General features: G+C 43.5%; 1 protein-coding gene across 2 annotated transcripts in view; it reads right to left on the bottom strand.

The window, feature by feature from the left end:
• The window catches only part of LOC135511142 (small ribosomal subunit protein uS5m-like), a 245,329-nt gene that overhangs the window by 26,834 nt on the left and 204,525 nt on the right, over positions 1-13,970 (bottom strand). Inside the window, exons 1-3 of one of the 2 annotated variants that reach the window (XR_010451217.1) lie at positions 9,100-9,174; positions 7,780-7,899; positions 6,822-7,046 (exon numbers count right to left, since the gene is read on the bottom strand). The gene's annotated coding sequence lies outside the window, so the exon portion shown is untranslated. Of the gene's footprint in view, positions 1-6,821; positions 7,047-7,779; positions 7,900-9,099; positions 9,175-13,970 lie in introns of those variants that run through there. The other variant, XR_010451216.1, reaches the window with a different exon arrangement.

Here is a 13,970-nt window from a genome sequence, read left to right as displayed (position 1 = left end):
CACAACCTGGTCTAATTTGGGTCCCATGGAAAAACACTATTTTTCCACAGTTTTTATCTCGGTCTCTAAGTGCTCTTCTCACCGGTACTCTCCCTCTTTCAATACGAAACTATAGTTGTGCTTCTATGATCAAGAGGAGAGTACGGTTCAGGCAACCACAGCTCACATGTTAGGGAACGAGAGCTTTAAATCAGCCTGCCAGGCATTAAGGGGGAAGTCAAGTACTCAGCATGTTAATATTCAAAAGCAACATCACCACCATTTCTTTTTATAAAGAATAGAGGTAAGGACATCTCTCTGCTCTGGCTTTCATCCGTGTGACTCATCTGTCATCTAAGCATCTGCCAGGTGGCTGGCGGCACCATTCAGCCACTCACTGGCCAATCACAGCTCAAGGACCTGATTTGCAGATTGTATAGGGGAGGTGTGTGAAACCTGGTCAGGCAGGAGTGTCTTCAGAATTAGAACAGAACAAACACAGTGGCTCACGGGTCATTGAGAATAACATCTCATGTGGACTGTACCACAAAGCAGAGTGTAGGGGGTCTAGGAGTGCAATGGAAAGGATGGCAGCCTTCCGACCCACGTTATCCATCTTAAACCGGATGTCTGCAGACCTATCTATACGCTGACATTCCCCCACAGCCCGACTTTATCTTAGAATTCAGGTACAAGTGTTTCTTTCCAATTATCAGAGGATATATTTTCATCCAACTTTTAATCTAGAACCTGTGTAATGCATAATACACCTTAAATCCGGGATGAAAAATGAACTGCCAACAAATTCACCTAGCCTTATGAATCACTGTGGAATTAGTGGTGTGTGTGTCTGTGCCATGTGTGTGCTCGTGTCTGTGGCACACGATAAGGGAGTCCATTACCGCAGGTATAAATTGATTTTATTACAGCGGCTTAATACTTTGGGGTGGATTTCAGAAGCTCTGTGTATCACACCCCTGCAAGATAACCTCTATGGATGGTCCCTGTTAGTTTAGGCCCTTCACTACATCCATTTGTTTTCAATTAGTCTAAATGGAAAGCACCATCATTACCGGGAGAGATCTACTCCAACTGGATGGGGAAGCTAAATGTATCTCTGAATCTCCGAAGCCCCTCTCTTCTCTCTCTCTCGGCCCCATAATAAGGATTGATGAGGATGGCGAGGAGTTTGTTTTGGGTGCCAATTGACAGGTGTGTCTGTTTATCAAAACATTTTGTAATCGACTCCGTCTATATTCCAATATCCTCTCTGACGGGTGCCTCTGATAACAACATACTGTATTAGCAATATCCATATCACCGCCATATTCATATCACCGTACTTCCCTTCATTTACCGAAATGGAAAAGTCACATCATTTCCTCCGTTAGGGGGGTAGAGTTGCAGTGAGACCTCGGTTCTGACAACATGGCTGTCTGTGCCTACAGTCTCTCTCTGGCAGCCAGAAGGCATAAAACTGTCCTTTGGAAGACATAGATCATGTAGGTGCATGAGTAGGAATCATGTTGTTATCAATGCTGGGGGGGGGGTGTTTAGAGATTACCTTTAGCCCCCTACCCCCACCAACCCTCAGTTAGTGCTGGGGTAGGAATGATGTTAGGTAGCGATAGCTACATTAGTCATTAGTTGACTGAACTTTTGTCAAAACTCTGGTAATTTTCATCCTATAGTTCAACATGTTTTCAGCACTTTTATTTCCATGACTGATCAAAACTAATTTGCTCATGCTCTCTCTCGTCTCTGCGCAGCATCAAATCCCAGCATCGAATCCCAGCATTGATTCGCAATATATATAGAATCGTGATAATCGCAATACATATCGTATCGGCACCTAAGTATCGTGAAAATATTGTATCATGAGGCCCCTGACAATCCCCAGCCCTAATGTAGACATATCGTGAGTGTCTGGGTAGGAGTGAAGCAGGTGAGATGTATCAGTGAGTGTAAACATACAAGTCGTTTGCCCTTTTTCATACAGTGTGTAATACACAGATTTCAGCATGTCTGTGCTAGGGCCTGTGTTTATGTGTGAGCGCTCCGGGGTCATATCCTTTCCAATTTCCCTCAGTGAGTTCAGCTGTGGTTCAGGCTCTTTGATCAGGGATGTTGAGAGGCCCATTGGCAGCTGGCTCCTCAACCAAGTGATGTTCCTCACCAAGCAAGGAGTTCCGGCAAGCAGCAGGGGAGACACAGACATCCTCCCAGCTAGTCTCCACGGATCAAACCCAGCTCTCCCAGGGACCGGGAACATCAACCATCAAAGGGATCCCAGACGCTTTTCTTCAAAGCCAGTAAATAGCACTACGCTACAGCGTGGTGTCTGCCCTGCTTTGTCAAACTACAGACATTGCTACATGCCCTGATACACTGTTTTGGGCGGAGTTAATATCATGGTACCAGATTCCAACATTTTAGGTTAGTATTTGAAGAGCACTCACCTCGATCACTCAGGAGTCAAAGTCTTCGTAAGTTTCAGTAAAAACATGAAATAACAAAGCAGTAAAAAAAACATGGAGATAAAAGGTGAATTCCAGGGGAATGAATATGCATGTTAACCCAGGTTACAGCTTCCAATAAACAAGAAATGTAATATAAAATTAATTTCATATGACCTGTAAGAGAGGAGCTATTTGGACTGATGATGTCAGAATGCTGTTCCTCGACTGCAGGTCAGCTATCAACACCATAGTGTCCTCCAAGCTCGTCACTAAGATCAGGGCCTTGGGTCTGAACCCTGACCTGAAAAACTACATCCTAGATTTCCTGACGGGCTGATCCCAGGTGGTGAGGGTAGGCAACACCTCCTCCATGCTGACCCTCAACACAGGGGCTCAGGGGTGCGTGCTCAGCCCACTCCTGTAATCCCTGTTCACCCATGACTGCGTGGCCACGCATGACTCCAACTCAAATCATCAAGTTTGCAGACGACATTACAGTGGTAGGCCTGGTTACCAACAATGATGAGATGGCGTACAGGGAGGAAGTTAGAGCCCTGGCGGAGTGGTGCCAGGAACATAACCTCTCCCTCAACGTCAACAAAACGAAGGAGCTGATCATGGACTACAGGAGACAGAGGGCGAATGCCCCCATCCTCATCGACGAGGCCGCAGTGGATAGGGTCAAAAGCTTCAAGTTCCTCTGCGTGCACATCATTGAGGACCTGAAATGGTCTCGCCACACAGACACCGTGGTGAAGAAGGTGCAAAAGTGCCACTACAACCTCAGGAGGCTGAAGAAATTCGGCATTGCCCTTTAAGACCCTCACAAACTTATACAGATGCACGAGGGCATTCTGTCGGGCTGCATCCCCGTCTGGTACGGCAACTGCACAGCCCTCAACCGCAACTCCAGAGGGTGGTGCGGTTAGGAACAACGCATAACCGGGGTGATGTCAAAGGATGACCAAGAAGATCATTAAGGAACTCAGTCACCTGAGCCACAGACTGTTCACCCAGTTACAGTCTGACAGACAGAGAAAGTGCAGGTGCTGGGCTTGAGAGTCCAGAAATCAACTATCGCCAGACCAGTAGACTGTTGGACAGGTTCTATTACCATGAGACTGCTGAACAGCTTCTATTACCATCAGACTGTTGAACAGCTTCTATTACCATCAGACTGCTGAACAGCTTCTATTACCATCATACTGCTGAACAGCGTCTATTACCATCAGACTGTTGAACAGCTTCTATTACCATCAGACTGCTGAACAGCTTCTATTACCATCAGACTGTTGAACAGCTTCTATTACCATCAGACTGCTGAACAGCTTCTATTACCATCATACTGCTGAACAGCTTCTATTACCATCAGACTGCTGAACAGCTTCTATTACCATCATACTGCTGAACAGCTTCTATTACCATGAGACTGCTGAACAGCTTCTATTACCATCAGACTGTTGAACAGCTTCTATTACCATCAGACTGCTGAACAGCTTCTATTACCATCATACTGCTGAACAGCTTCTATTACCATCAGACTGTTGAACAGCTTCTATTACCATCAGACTGCTGAACAGCTTCTATTACCATCATACTGCTGAACAGCTTCTATTACTATCAGACTGTTGAACAGCTTCTATTACCATCAGACTGCTGAACAGCTTCTATTACCATCATACTGCTGAACAGCTTCTATTACCATCAGACTGTTGAACAGCTTCTATTACCATCAGACTGTTGAACAGCTTCTATCACCATCAGACTGTTGAACAGCTTCTATTACCATCAGACTGTTGAACAGCTTCTATTACCATCAGACTGTTGAACAGCTTCTATTACCAGGCCATCAGACTGTTGGACAGCTTCTATTACCATCAGACTGTTGAACAGCTTCTATTACCATCAAAATGTTGGACAACTTCTATTACCATCAGACTGTTGAACAGCTTCTATTACAAGGCCATCAGACTGTTGAACAACATATATTACCATCGACTGTTGAACAGCTTCTATCACCATCAGACTGTTGAACAACTTCTATTACCAGGCCATCAGACTGTTGAACAGCTTCTATTACCATCAGAATGTTGAACAACTTCTGTCACCATCAGACTGTTGGACAGCTTCAATTACCATCAAACTGTTGGACAGCTTCTATTACCATCAGACTGTTGAAAAGATCATTTTAACACCAGACTGTTGTTTACAACACAGGCAAATCGGACTTGTGTGGATATTGTTTATTAGTGTACTCCACGGCTAACACAGTAGAGAATCCTTTCTGTGGGCAACCCACACGAATCCAAAACCAATTGTTAACAAACACATGACATTCACTACATGGAGCTCGTTTAAATGGAATGTTGTAAGCCACCATAACAGTATTCATTTCACAACATTTGATGGCATGTAAATATATCTGGAAATAAACGTAAATAGTCTGTCAATGATTTGGCTCTGCAGCGGTGTATCAGTAATTCGCTCACTACGCTCCTACATGGGATTCTGAAAGAGATGGGAAGCGACAGGACATTTCCTTGATTTTAGAGCCGGGCTTGGCAAAGGTGTCTGTTAGGAGGTGGGGTTAACCCCAGGTTGAGGAATAGGAGGGTGAAGGTCAAAGGTTGTGCGTTTCCCGCTCCAATCCAGAGCCGTGATTTAGGATCCTGTCTACGCAGATGCACGGCAATCAATCACCGTGGGGACTAGGAGCCAGAGCTGACACTGCAGCTGGACTAGCAAGAGAGAGGGAGACAATGGAAAACAGGAAATGTAATAACCAACCAAGCACTGCCTGGGCAACTGGAAGAAATAAATATATAAAATAAATGTATAACAAATAAATCCTGGTCGTGCTGTGTGGGAACGACTAAAATTAAACCGAGATTGTTCTCTCTGTGGTGCGTTTCAGTCGTAAACAGAGGTGGGGGTGGTGGGGGATGAGGATAGATTGGAGAGGCAGATGAACAATACCAGTTTGATTGTGTTCCATCTCACAGGGAGATGAGGAGAGGCAGAGAGAGTGTTCTATTTCAGATACGTCTTTCCTTGACAGAGGAACACCATAAATCATACTTATTCTCAAGTTCTGCAATTCTGAAAGTTTGAGCTTTTTGACTACTGTAATATTCAGGCCCTACAATAAGTTCTCCATCGGAGGGGTTAAGGGCCAAATGGACAGAGCTGAGAAACAAGAGGGAAGGGGTGAGTGGGTGGTAGAGGGATTAGTTTCTAAATGTGGACAAAGCCCCACTGTACCTTCTTTTTAATCTTGCTCTCCATCAGTCATGAGGTGCTAAAGGAATACAGGGCTATCCCCCAGCCCTACAGACAGCCTCCACTCTTCCTCTCTCAGACTACAGTACAGTGAGAGTGAGTCTGATGGCCCTGCACACCCTCCCTCCCTCAAAAACACAGACTTCTCACTTGATCTAGAATGTATCAAAGACCTGATATATCATTTTTAATATCAAAGACATAGACATGTAGTGAATTTAGTAGTGAATTTCGACCATCACAGGTGTTGGGTTTAGAGGGTTAGAGCCTAGGGTTAGAGCCTAGGGTTAGAGCCTAGGGTTAGAGCCTAGGGTTAGAGCCCAGGGTTAGAGCCTAGGGTTAGAGCCCAGGGCTAGAGCCTAGGGTTAGAGCCTAGGGTTAGAGCCTAGGGTTAGAGCCTAGGGTTAGAGCCCAGGGTTAGAGCCTAGGGTTAGAGCCCAGGGCTAGAGCCTAGGGTTAGAGCCTAGGGTTAGAGCCCAGGGTTAGAGCCTAGGGTTAGAGCCCAGGGCTAGAGCCCAGGGCTAGAGCCTAGGGTTAGAGCCTAGGGTTAGAGCCTAGGGTTAGAGAGGTGGAAGGGAAAGAGTCCTGTCAGTCTGCCGGGCCTTTCATTGTGTTTCGCTAGGCTCCATTGGTTCTCAGTTTCTTGTTTTAAACCCTGCTAGCCAGATGACATTTACCCTCCTTCCAGACAACGGTACGGACAGTGGACTGAGCTTTTACCGTGTGGTGCGGCGATTGAAAGACTCATCGCCGTGGAGGCTGCAGGCATTTGGAGCTTTCAGAAGGAAAGAGTGACCCAACCTGTCCTGCAGGGTTATTGATTACCAGAGCAGATAGAATGCTGACAAAATGCTGTGAGGAACGGCCCAGTGTTGTAATATGCCTGGCTGGAGGATGACACTGTTATTACTGTTTCACAACCTTTACCAGTAAAGCAAGGCCAGAGGTGACGCTGTGTGGTGGATGCAGATAGCTTTGCTTCAATAATATACCAACAATATTCAATCTGATCTAAGGTAATATCACTATACAGTAACAGTGATTGATGTTTGGTGGCAAAACGGACCTTCAAAATGTGTGCACGCGTTACACACACACACATACCTCCGTTGGGTCCAGGGTCAGGGGGCCCCAGACTGATGCCTCCCCAGGAGTTGCCAGTCCACCCTCGCTCCCTCTTCACCCTGCGATCTCATTCGTCACGCTGCCGCAGAAGCTCCTCCTGTAGTTCCTGTTGCTCCGACTCCACACGGCAGGACATGTTCTGTATGGCCCCACTCTTCAGGATGGGCTGCGTTCAACCCACAGCCACAGGACCCCCCCGATGCCCTGACAGAGAAAGAGGGTAGGAAGGAGCATTGCTTTGTTCTAAACTCCACTGCAATCCTAACTGAAACAAAGCAGCAACTTTATTTTACCTTACAGGGGGTACTGTCAAAAGAATAGTAGTTACAGAGAGACCAGGACAGATGGGACAGATGGGGCACTGATTAGGAGGGGAGTAGACAGCACTTCAACCACTGTGACGAGGTGCAGCCAAACATCAAAAGAACATAGGAAGAGAAGTCACGCCTATTCTCTTCCAATAGGGCACTGATTACACAATCTTGTCACAGTTGTAGGGTTTGAAGGATTTGAACAAAGCCAGAGAAGAAAGACAGGGAGACCTTCTGGGTAGCAGACAGGTCAGCAATAAAATAACCCGATTAATTTCCACTTTTTAAACGAAACAGATAGATAAGAGACAGAGAACAGATTTGTTCATTATAAATGAGTGTAATTAATAAAATAATACTGGTGACAGATGAATAGTCTACACAGTGCCTGTTTAATGCCCATTAGCAGAATGAAATTCAGATCAAACTTTAGCCATCGATACACAAACTCGAATTCAGCTTTGGCATCAAAGATGGAAAGAAACATGATACCAACCAATGCTTGTGTTGGTTCTCTCAGGGGTTTGGATTTACTCTCCGTCTCCAACATAAAGTAACATTATTGAGTTATAGGGATATATAAATAGCTATGAATTAAATAGATCTATCCAATATATCAATCTTACCTTCTCCGATGTTCTGGCCTCAGTTCAGATCTTTCGTCATCTTCCTCTTGGTCCTCTTCCCTCGACCCTTCCGAGCTCCGGCGCCAGTCTCCGCCAGAACTCCCCTCCAAAGCTCCTCTGCTGTCATTGCAATGATAACACACCAAAAGGGGGATTTAATTGGGAAATCTGACCAATCTGGCAACCTCAACGCAGTATGTGTTTTCTCATCCCTCTATGTTAAGAATATCGAAAGCAAGCTAAATATCCAGTGAACAAACTAGACGTCTGGTTGCCTGTAGGATACTGATGACGAGTATCCAATGGCACACAGAACCCAGCTTATATAGCCCTATGTCACAGAGATCTGCATGTGTATGGGGCTGTGGCAGTCACAAAATGTCATCAGCCGGTGATTGTCAAGCAAATAACTGGGCTATTCTGTGTTGAGCAGTTAACAAAGAAATATGTATTCCTATGTGCTTAATTTATAGTTATGTAACTTTAGTTGTTCTACAAATGTTGGGCTATATGTTTCGATTTTTAATACATTGTAAGGCTACATGATGAGAGTCTAATGATGAATTTGAAAAAAGTTGCTTGAAAGGCATGATTTCTGATTTTTATTTTTTTGCGCAGGCTGTACACACTTCTTTAGTCTCTCATTCACAATTTGACAAGCACTTGATAATGCCTTGAATTTCCCAGCTGCATCCCCTTTGTGGCTGTAATGCACCCCCAATAAATCCCTGCCTTTTGCGACCAGTGGCCACTCTGCCCTTGACCTAGTGTGCTGCGTTGTGCCCTTCTCCCTGAGTGCTGCACACTCCATTAGCACCTCTCAATCAGACGGATCCAATTCCAAGGTGCATATTGAAGCTATTGGAAGAACTGTCCACATTTACTTTTCATCAGCCAACAAGATGAGGAGGCCTAATGAACAGCAAAATCACTAACTTGTCAATCTCCTATCCCCTATATTACAAAAGTCGACCTATTCTATTCTGTGCTTGAAATAAATATTCCAAATATAGTCTGGGACAGTTGTAGGATTCAATAGATCCCAAATTAATACAACCACTGCGTAATTTGTTTTTGTTGATAATGTGGCTGACGCAACAGATCAGAACATTTAGCTGAAATTGTTGATAAATTATTAGGCTATTTCTTCACATTATAAGCTCAGTAATGTGTACACGGCAGAAGGGTATAAGCTCAAATGTTCCATTAGCGGAAAAACATTATCAAAAGTGACCGCAAATGCGATTATGCATGTAATGCTCTTATTATAAAAGGTGCATTTTTATGGTGAAAATGATCTTCTCTGAACTTGAAACTCACGTGCTGCGTATATATACCAGTTAGGCTCTGCACCCCTTGTAAAGTGGATTAATGTGCTTCATTTTGACAAAAAAAAATTGTCCACCTTAGTTGTGATACAAACCTTATCAAAACATACAGGCCTATAGGCTAGGCTACATGAGGTGTGAGACTATCATTAGAAAAATGAACAAAAAAAAGGTGGTTTCTTCTGCTGGGCATCTTTCACAAGTGATAGGCTAACATTGTCACCCATCAGACTGTTCTTGATTTAATCTCATCTTTACATATACTAAATATGTGTGTGTGTGAAATTAGTTTTGATTTAGAATGGACCATTATCATGCACCTGTCTTGAAACAGGGGCAGCGGGGGAAAAAATGCAATAAAAAGCAAATGGAGGATGCTTTTCCTGTGGTTTATCTTCATGACAGCCAGGTAGGCTATACTCCTATCATAACAATAAACAACGTGCTTAATATTAGGAAAGTTGAGTAATAAATATAGTAGGCCTAGCCTATAAGAAGCTGATGGGATCCTCCTCTTTTTATTAGCGGACATCACTGTGTTTTCTCATGCAATTGCATAACCTATAGAAATGTTGCGCAACATGAGCTCATGGGCTCTCATGTAGTGTTTGATTAGATTTCCGATTACATTTGCATTGATGTCAGAGTGATTTAGAGGGACAATAGAGTGCAGTAGCAAGTTTGGTAGGCTAATAATGACCATCGGCAGCATCAGAGCTTGGAGAAGCCTAATTACCGTGACTAAACAGTCACATGGAATTTGTCTGCCTTCATGACTTGTGACCTCTGTTGTGGCGGTAATACGGTCTCTAGGAATAGAAAATTACAACAAGGCTAGAGAGTTTGAAATATATTGAATTTCTTCTTTAAATGTAGCTCTACTTGTCTCGACAAAAAATAACTTCAGTTTTAAATTCGTTACAGGCCCTTCTTGTCCCCTCAACCACCTGAATGTCTGAACAGACAGCATAATATTACCATTTGGAAACACATTTGCAAGTACAAATATTTTTCCGCAGCATCTGTCGTGCTGCTGGTGTTGCTGCTGTAAAAAAATCTCTCTGCAACACGGCTGGGATCGACCTCCAACACAAGAGCCCCAAAAATACAATCTGCAGCTACAGTCATGAACTAATCAAACCTGCTGGAGCGCACTGAATTTCAGCAAACAAACACCTGGTATTACTCAGTGAGAGAGAATGCTGGCTTGTTTTTGTAAAAGAAAAGCTCATTTCAGCCAGTTTGCTTGGTTCTCGAGGATTCAGAAGGAGATGCTCGGTGCCGCTCTGAGATTTGATTATGAGTTCATTAAAGCATGAGAAGGGAGATGTAACGAGTGTGCTTGAGCATTTAACGAGGCTTTGTACTACAGCAAAGAAACAAAACACTGTCAATAAGCCAAACATTGCTTGAGGCTAATTCTAGTGTCCTTGCTGTGAGGAAACGTCTGAAAAGAGAGTTTGTCTTCATCATTGGGTGAGTCAGTGTCACTGGAAAGTAAATTTTGTAGCCTACTGTATTCTATACTATATATCTATATCAGGGTTTCCGTTAGAAGTAGGAAGATAAAAATGTATTGGACATATGAGAAATTAACCAGTACTCCATATGCATTAGGGCATCCACCCATCCAGTAAGCACCATCAATAAACAAGGGATACTGGTCAAATGAACGACATCTACATCTTTAAAAACAGCCTATAACAAAAACACTATTCCTTGTGCAGCATTTGCAAAACTCTATAGCCTATTGATTAATTGTTTTTTAATTTCCTAAAAGAATAATTGTCCACCTCACAGTTCAGCTGTCAGAGATTTGAGCACTAAATGCATCAGGACATTGCATGCACAGACCAATAGGCTTAGGTGTCATTGAAGAGAAAATGTTCTAAAAAAGGGGTAGAAGATGAGGCCCCGGAGAGAATGATATGTCGGCAGCATGCTACAACACTGACATGCATTTCTTAATCCTTAGACTACTGCGTCTGCTATATCCACTGAACAAAAAATATAAAAACGCAACATTTCATGAGCTGAAAAAGAAATGATCAAACGTATGCGGACACCTGCTCGTTGAACATCTCATTCCAATATCATGGTCATTAATTGTTGCTATAACATTCAGCCACAAGAGCATTAGTGAGGTTGGGCATTGATGTTGGGCGATTAGCCCTGGCTCGCAGTCAGCTTTCCAATTCACCCCAAAGGTGTTCGATGGAGTTGATGTTAGGGCTCTGTGCAGGCTCGTCAAGTTCTTCCACACCGATTGACAAACCATTTCTGTATGGACCTCGCTTTGTGCATGGTGGCATTGTCATGCTGAAACAAGAAAGGGCCTTCCCCAAATTGTTGCCACAAAGTTGGAAGTACAGAATCATCTAGAATGTCATTGTATGCTGTAGCGTTAAAATTTCATTGCACTGAAACTAAGGGGCCCGAACCTTGAAAAACAGTCCCAGACCTTACAGTTGGCACTATTCATTGGGGCAGATAGCGTCCTCCTGGCAGATAGCGTTCTGTTGGCATCCACCAAACCCAGACTCCTCCATCGGACTGCCAGATGGTGAAGCGTGATTCATCATTCCAAAGAACAGGTTTCCACTGCTCCAATGGCGGCGAGCTTTACACCACTACAGCCGGTGCTTGGCATTGCGGATGGTGATCTTGGCTTGTGTCCGACTGGAAACCCATTTCATGAAGTTCCAGACAAACAGTTATTGTGCTGATGTTGCTTCCAGAGGCTGTTTGGAACTCGGTAGTGAGTATTGCAACCGAGGACAGATGATTTTTATGCACTACGTGCTTCAGCACTGGGCAGTCCTATTCTGTGAGCTTGTGTGGCCTACCACTTTGTGGCTGATCCATCGCTGTTCCTAGGCGTTTCTACTTCACAATAACAGCACTTACAGTTGACCGGGGCAGCTCTAGCACGGCCGAAATTTGACAAACTGACTTGTTGGAAAGGTGGCATCCTATGACGGTGCCACGTTGAAAGTCACTAAGCTCTTCAGTAAGGCCATTCGACTGTCTATGGAGATTGCAAGGCTGTGTATTCAATTTTATACAATTGTCAGCAACAGATGTGGCTGAAATAGTCTAATCCACTAATTTGAAGGGGTGTCCACAAACTTTAGTGGTTATATAGTGTATCTCCATGTTTCTGGTTTGTAACGCTTGTTACTTTCAACAAACGTGCCATCATCCATAATTTCATGCTTTCGTCGATTTTAATAATTCATAAAGGTTCTACATTTATGTAAATTCACCATGCATCAACATCACAATGTTGTACAACCACCATATTTTGCAATATTATAAGACTAAAATAGGTCACATAATACCTATATTAACCATAATGTTCTCATCTCACTAATGGGAATGTAGTAGGATATCTTTCTCACCATTTAGAATGACTATTCATGCTTAGCCCTACCAATCAGCTGGCTCCAGCTGTCCTTGTCATGCACACTCCTCGTGTCTTGATAGAATAAAAAAATATACCTGTATATCTTCACAAAGCAAACTCATCAGGTTTATCACATTTCCAAGGCTTGACAGAAGGTTAATAACCTCTAGATATACTACCAGTCAAAAGTTTTAGAACACCTACTCATTCAAGGGTTTTTATTTGAACTATTTTCTACATTGCAGAATAATAGTGAAGACATCACAACTATGAAATAACACATATGGAATCATGTAGTAACCAAAAATGGCTAAATCAAAATAGATTTTATATTTGAGATTTTTCAAATAGTCACCCTTTGCCTTGATGACAGCTTTGCACATTCTTGGCATTCTCTCAACCAGCTTCACCTGTAATGCTTTTCCAACAGTCTTGAAGGAGTTCCCATATATGCTGAGCACTTATGAGTTACTTTTCCTTCACTCTGCGGTCTGACTCAATCCAAACCATCTCAATTTGGTTGAGGTCGGGGGATTGTAGAGGCCAGGTCATATGATGCAGCACTCAATCACTTTAATTATTGGTCAAAAAATAATTGCCCTTACACAGCCTGGAGGTGTGTTGGATCATTGACCTGTTGAAAAACAAATGATAGTCCCACTAAGCCCAAACCAGATGGGATGGCGGATCACTGCAGATTGCTGTGGAAGCCATGCTTGTTTAAGTGTGCCTTGAATCCTAAATAAATTACTGGCAATGTCACCAGCAAAGCACACCCACACCATCACACCTCCATGCTTCACAGTGGGAAATACACATGCAGAGATCATCCGTTCACCCACAACTCATCTCACAAAGATACGTCGGTTGGAACCAAAAATCTCAAATTTGGACTCCAGAACAAAGGACAGATTTACACCGGTCTATTGTCCATTGCTCGTGTTTCTTGGCCCAACCAAGTCTCTTCTTATTGGTGTCATTTAGTAGTGGTTTCTTTGCTGCAATTCAACCATGAAGGCCTGATTCACACAGTCTCCTCTGAACAGTTGATGTTGAGATGTGTTTGTTACTGGAACTCTGGGATGCATTTACTTGGGCTGCAATTTCTGAGGCTGGTGTTGGGTTCTGAGAATATGAAATATACTTATGTCACCGAGGGAGATAATGTAAATGTTATACATTACCTTATGTCAAGATATGATTTTTATTGTTAGCCATCAGGGATCCTCTGGGAGGAGAAGAGACACAGTCTGGTACTAGGCACCATGATAGCCTTGATTTGGGGAATAGTGACCACAGAGGCCAGGTCAGATGAAGTGAGGAAGAACAGATATCACTAAGGTTCTGTCTAGCAACAGAGATGCATTGGCTGTTCAGATGTGTATCAGGAGACTCGGCCTAGGAGGAAGGGTTAAATATCAGTGCTTGTGTGAAATGTCCTTGTCTAGTGCAGCTGT

This window comes from Oncorhynchus masou, chromosome 23 (genome assembly GCF_036934945.1).
Source record: "Oncorhynchus masou masou isolate Uvic2021 chromosome 23, UVic_Omas_1.1, whole genome shotgun sequence".
In the NCBI taxonomy this organism is placed as follows: domain Eukaryota; kingdom Metazoa; phylum Chordata; class Actinopteri; order Salmoniformes; family Salmonidae; genus Oncorhynchus; species Oncorhynchus masou.
The sequence above is the reverse complement of the archived record's forward strand: the minus strand, read 5'-3'. Positions and strand labels throughout refer to the sequence as shown.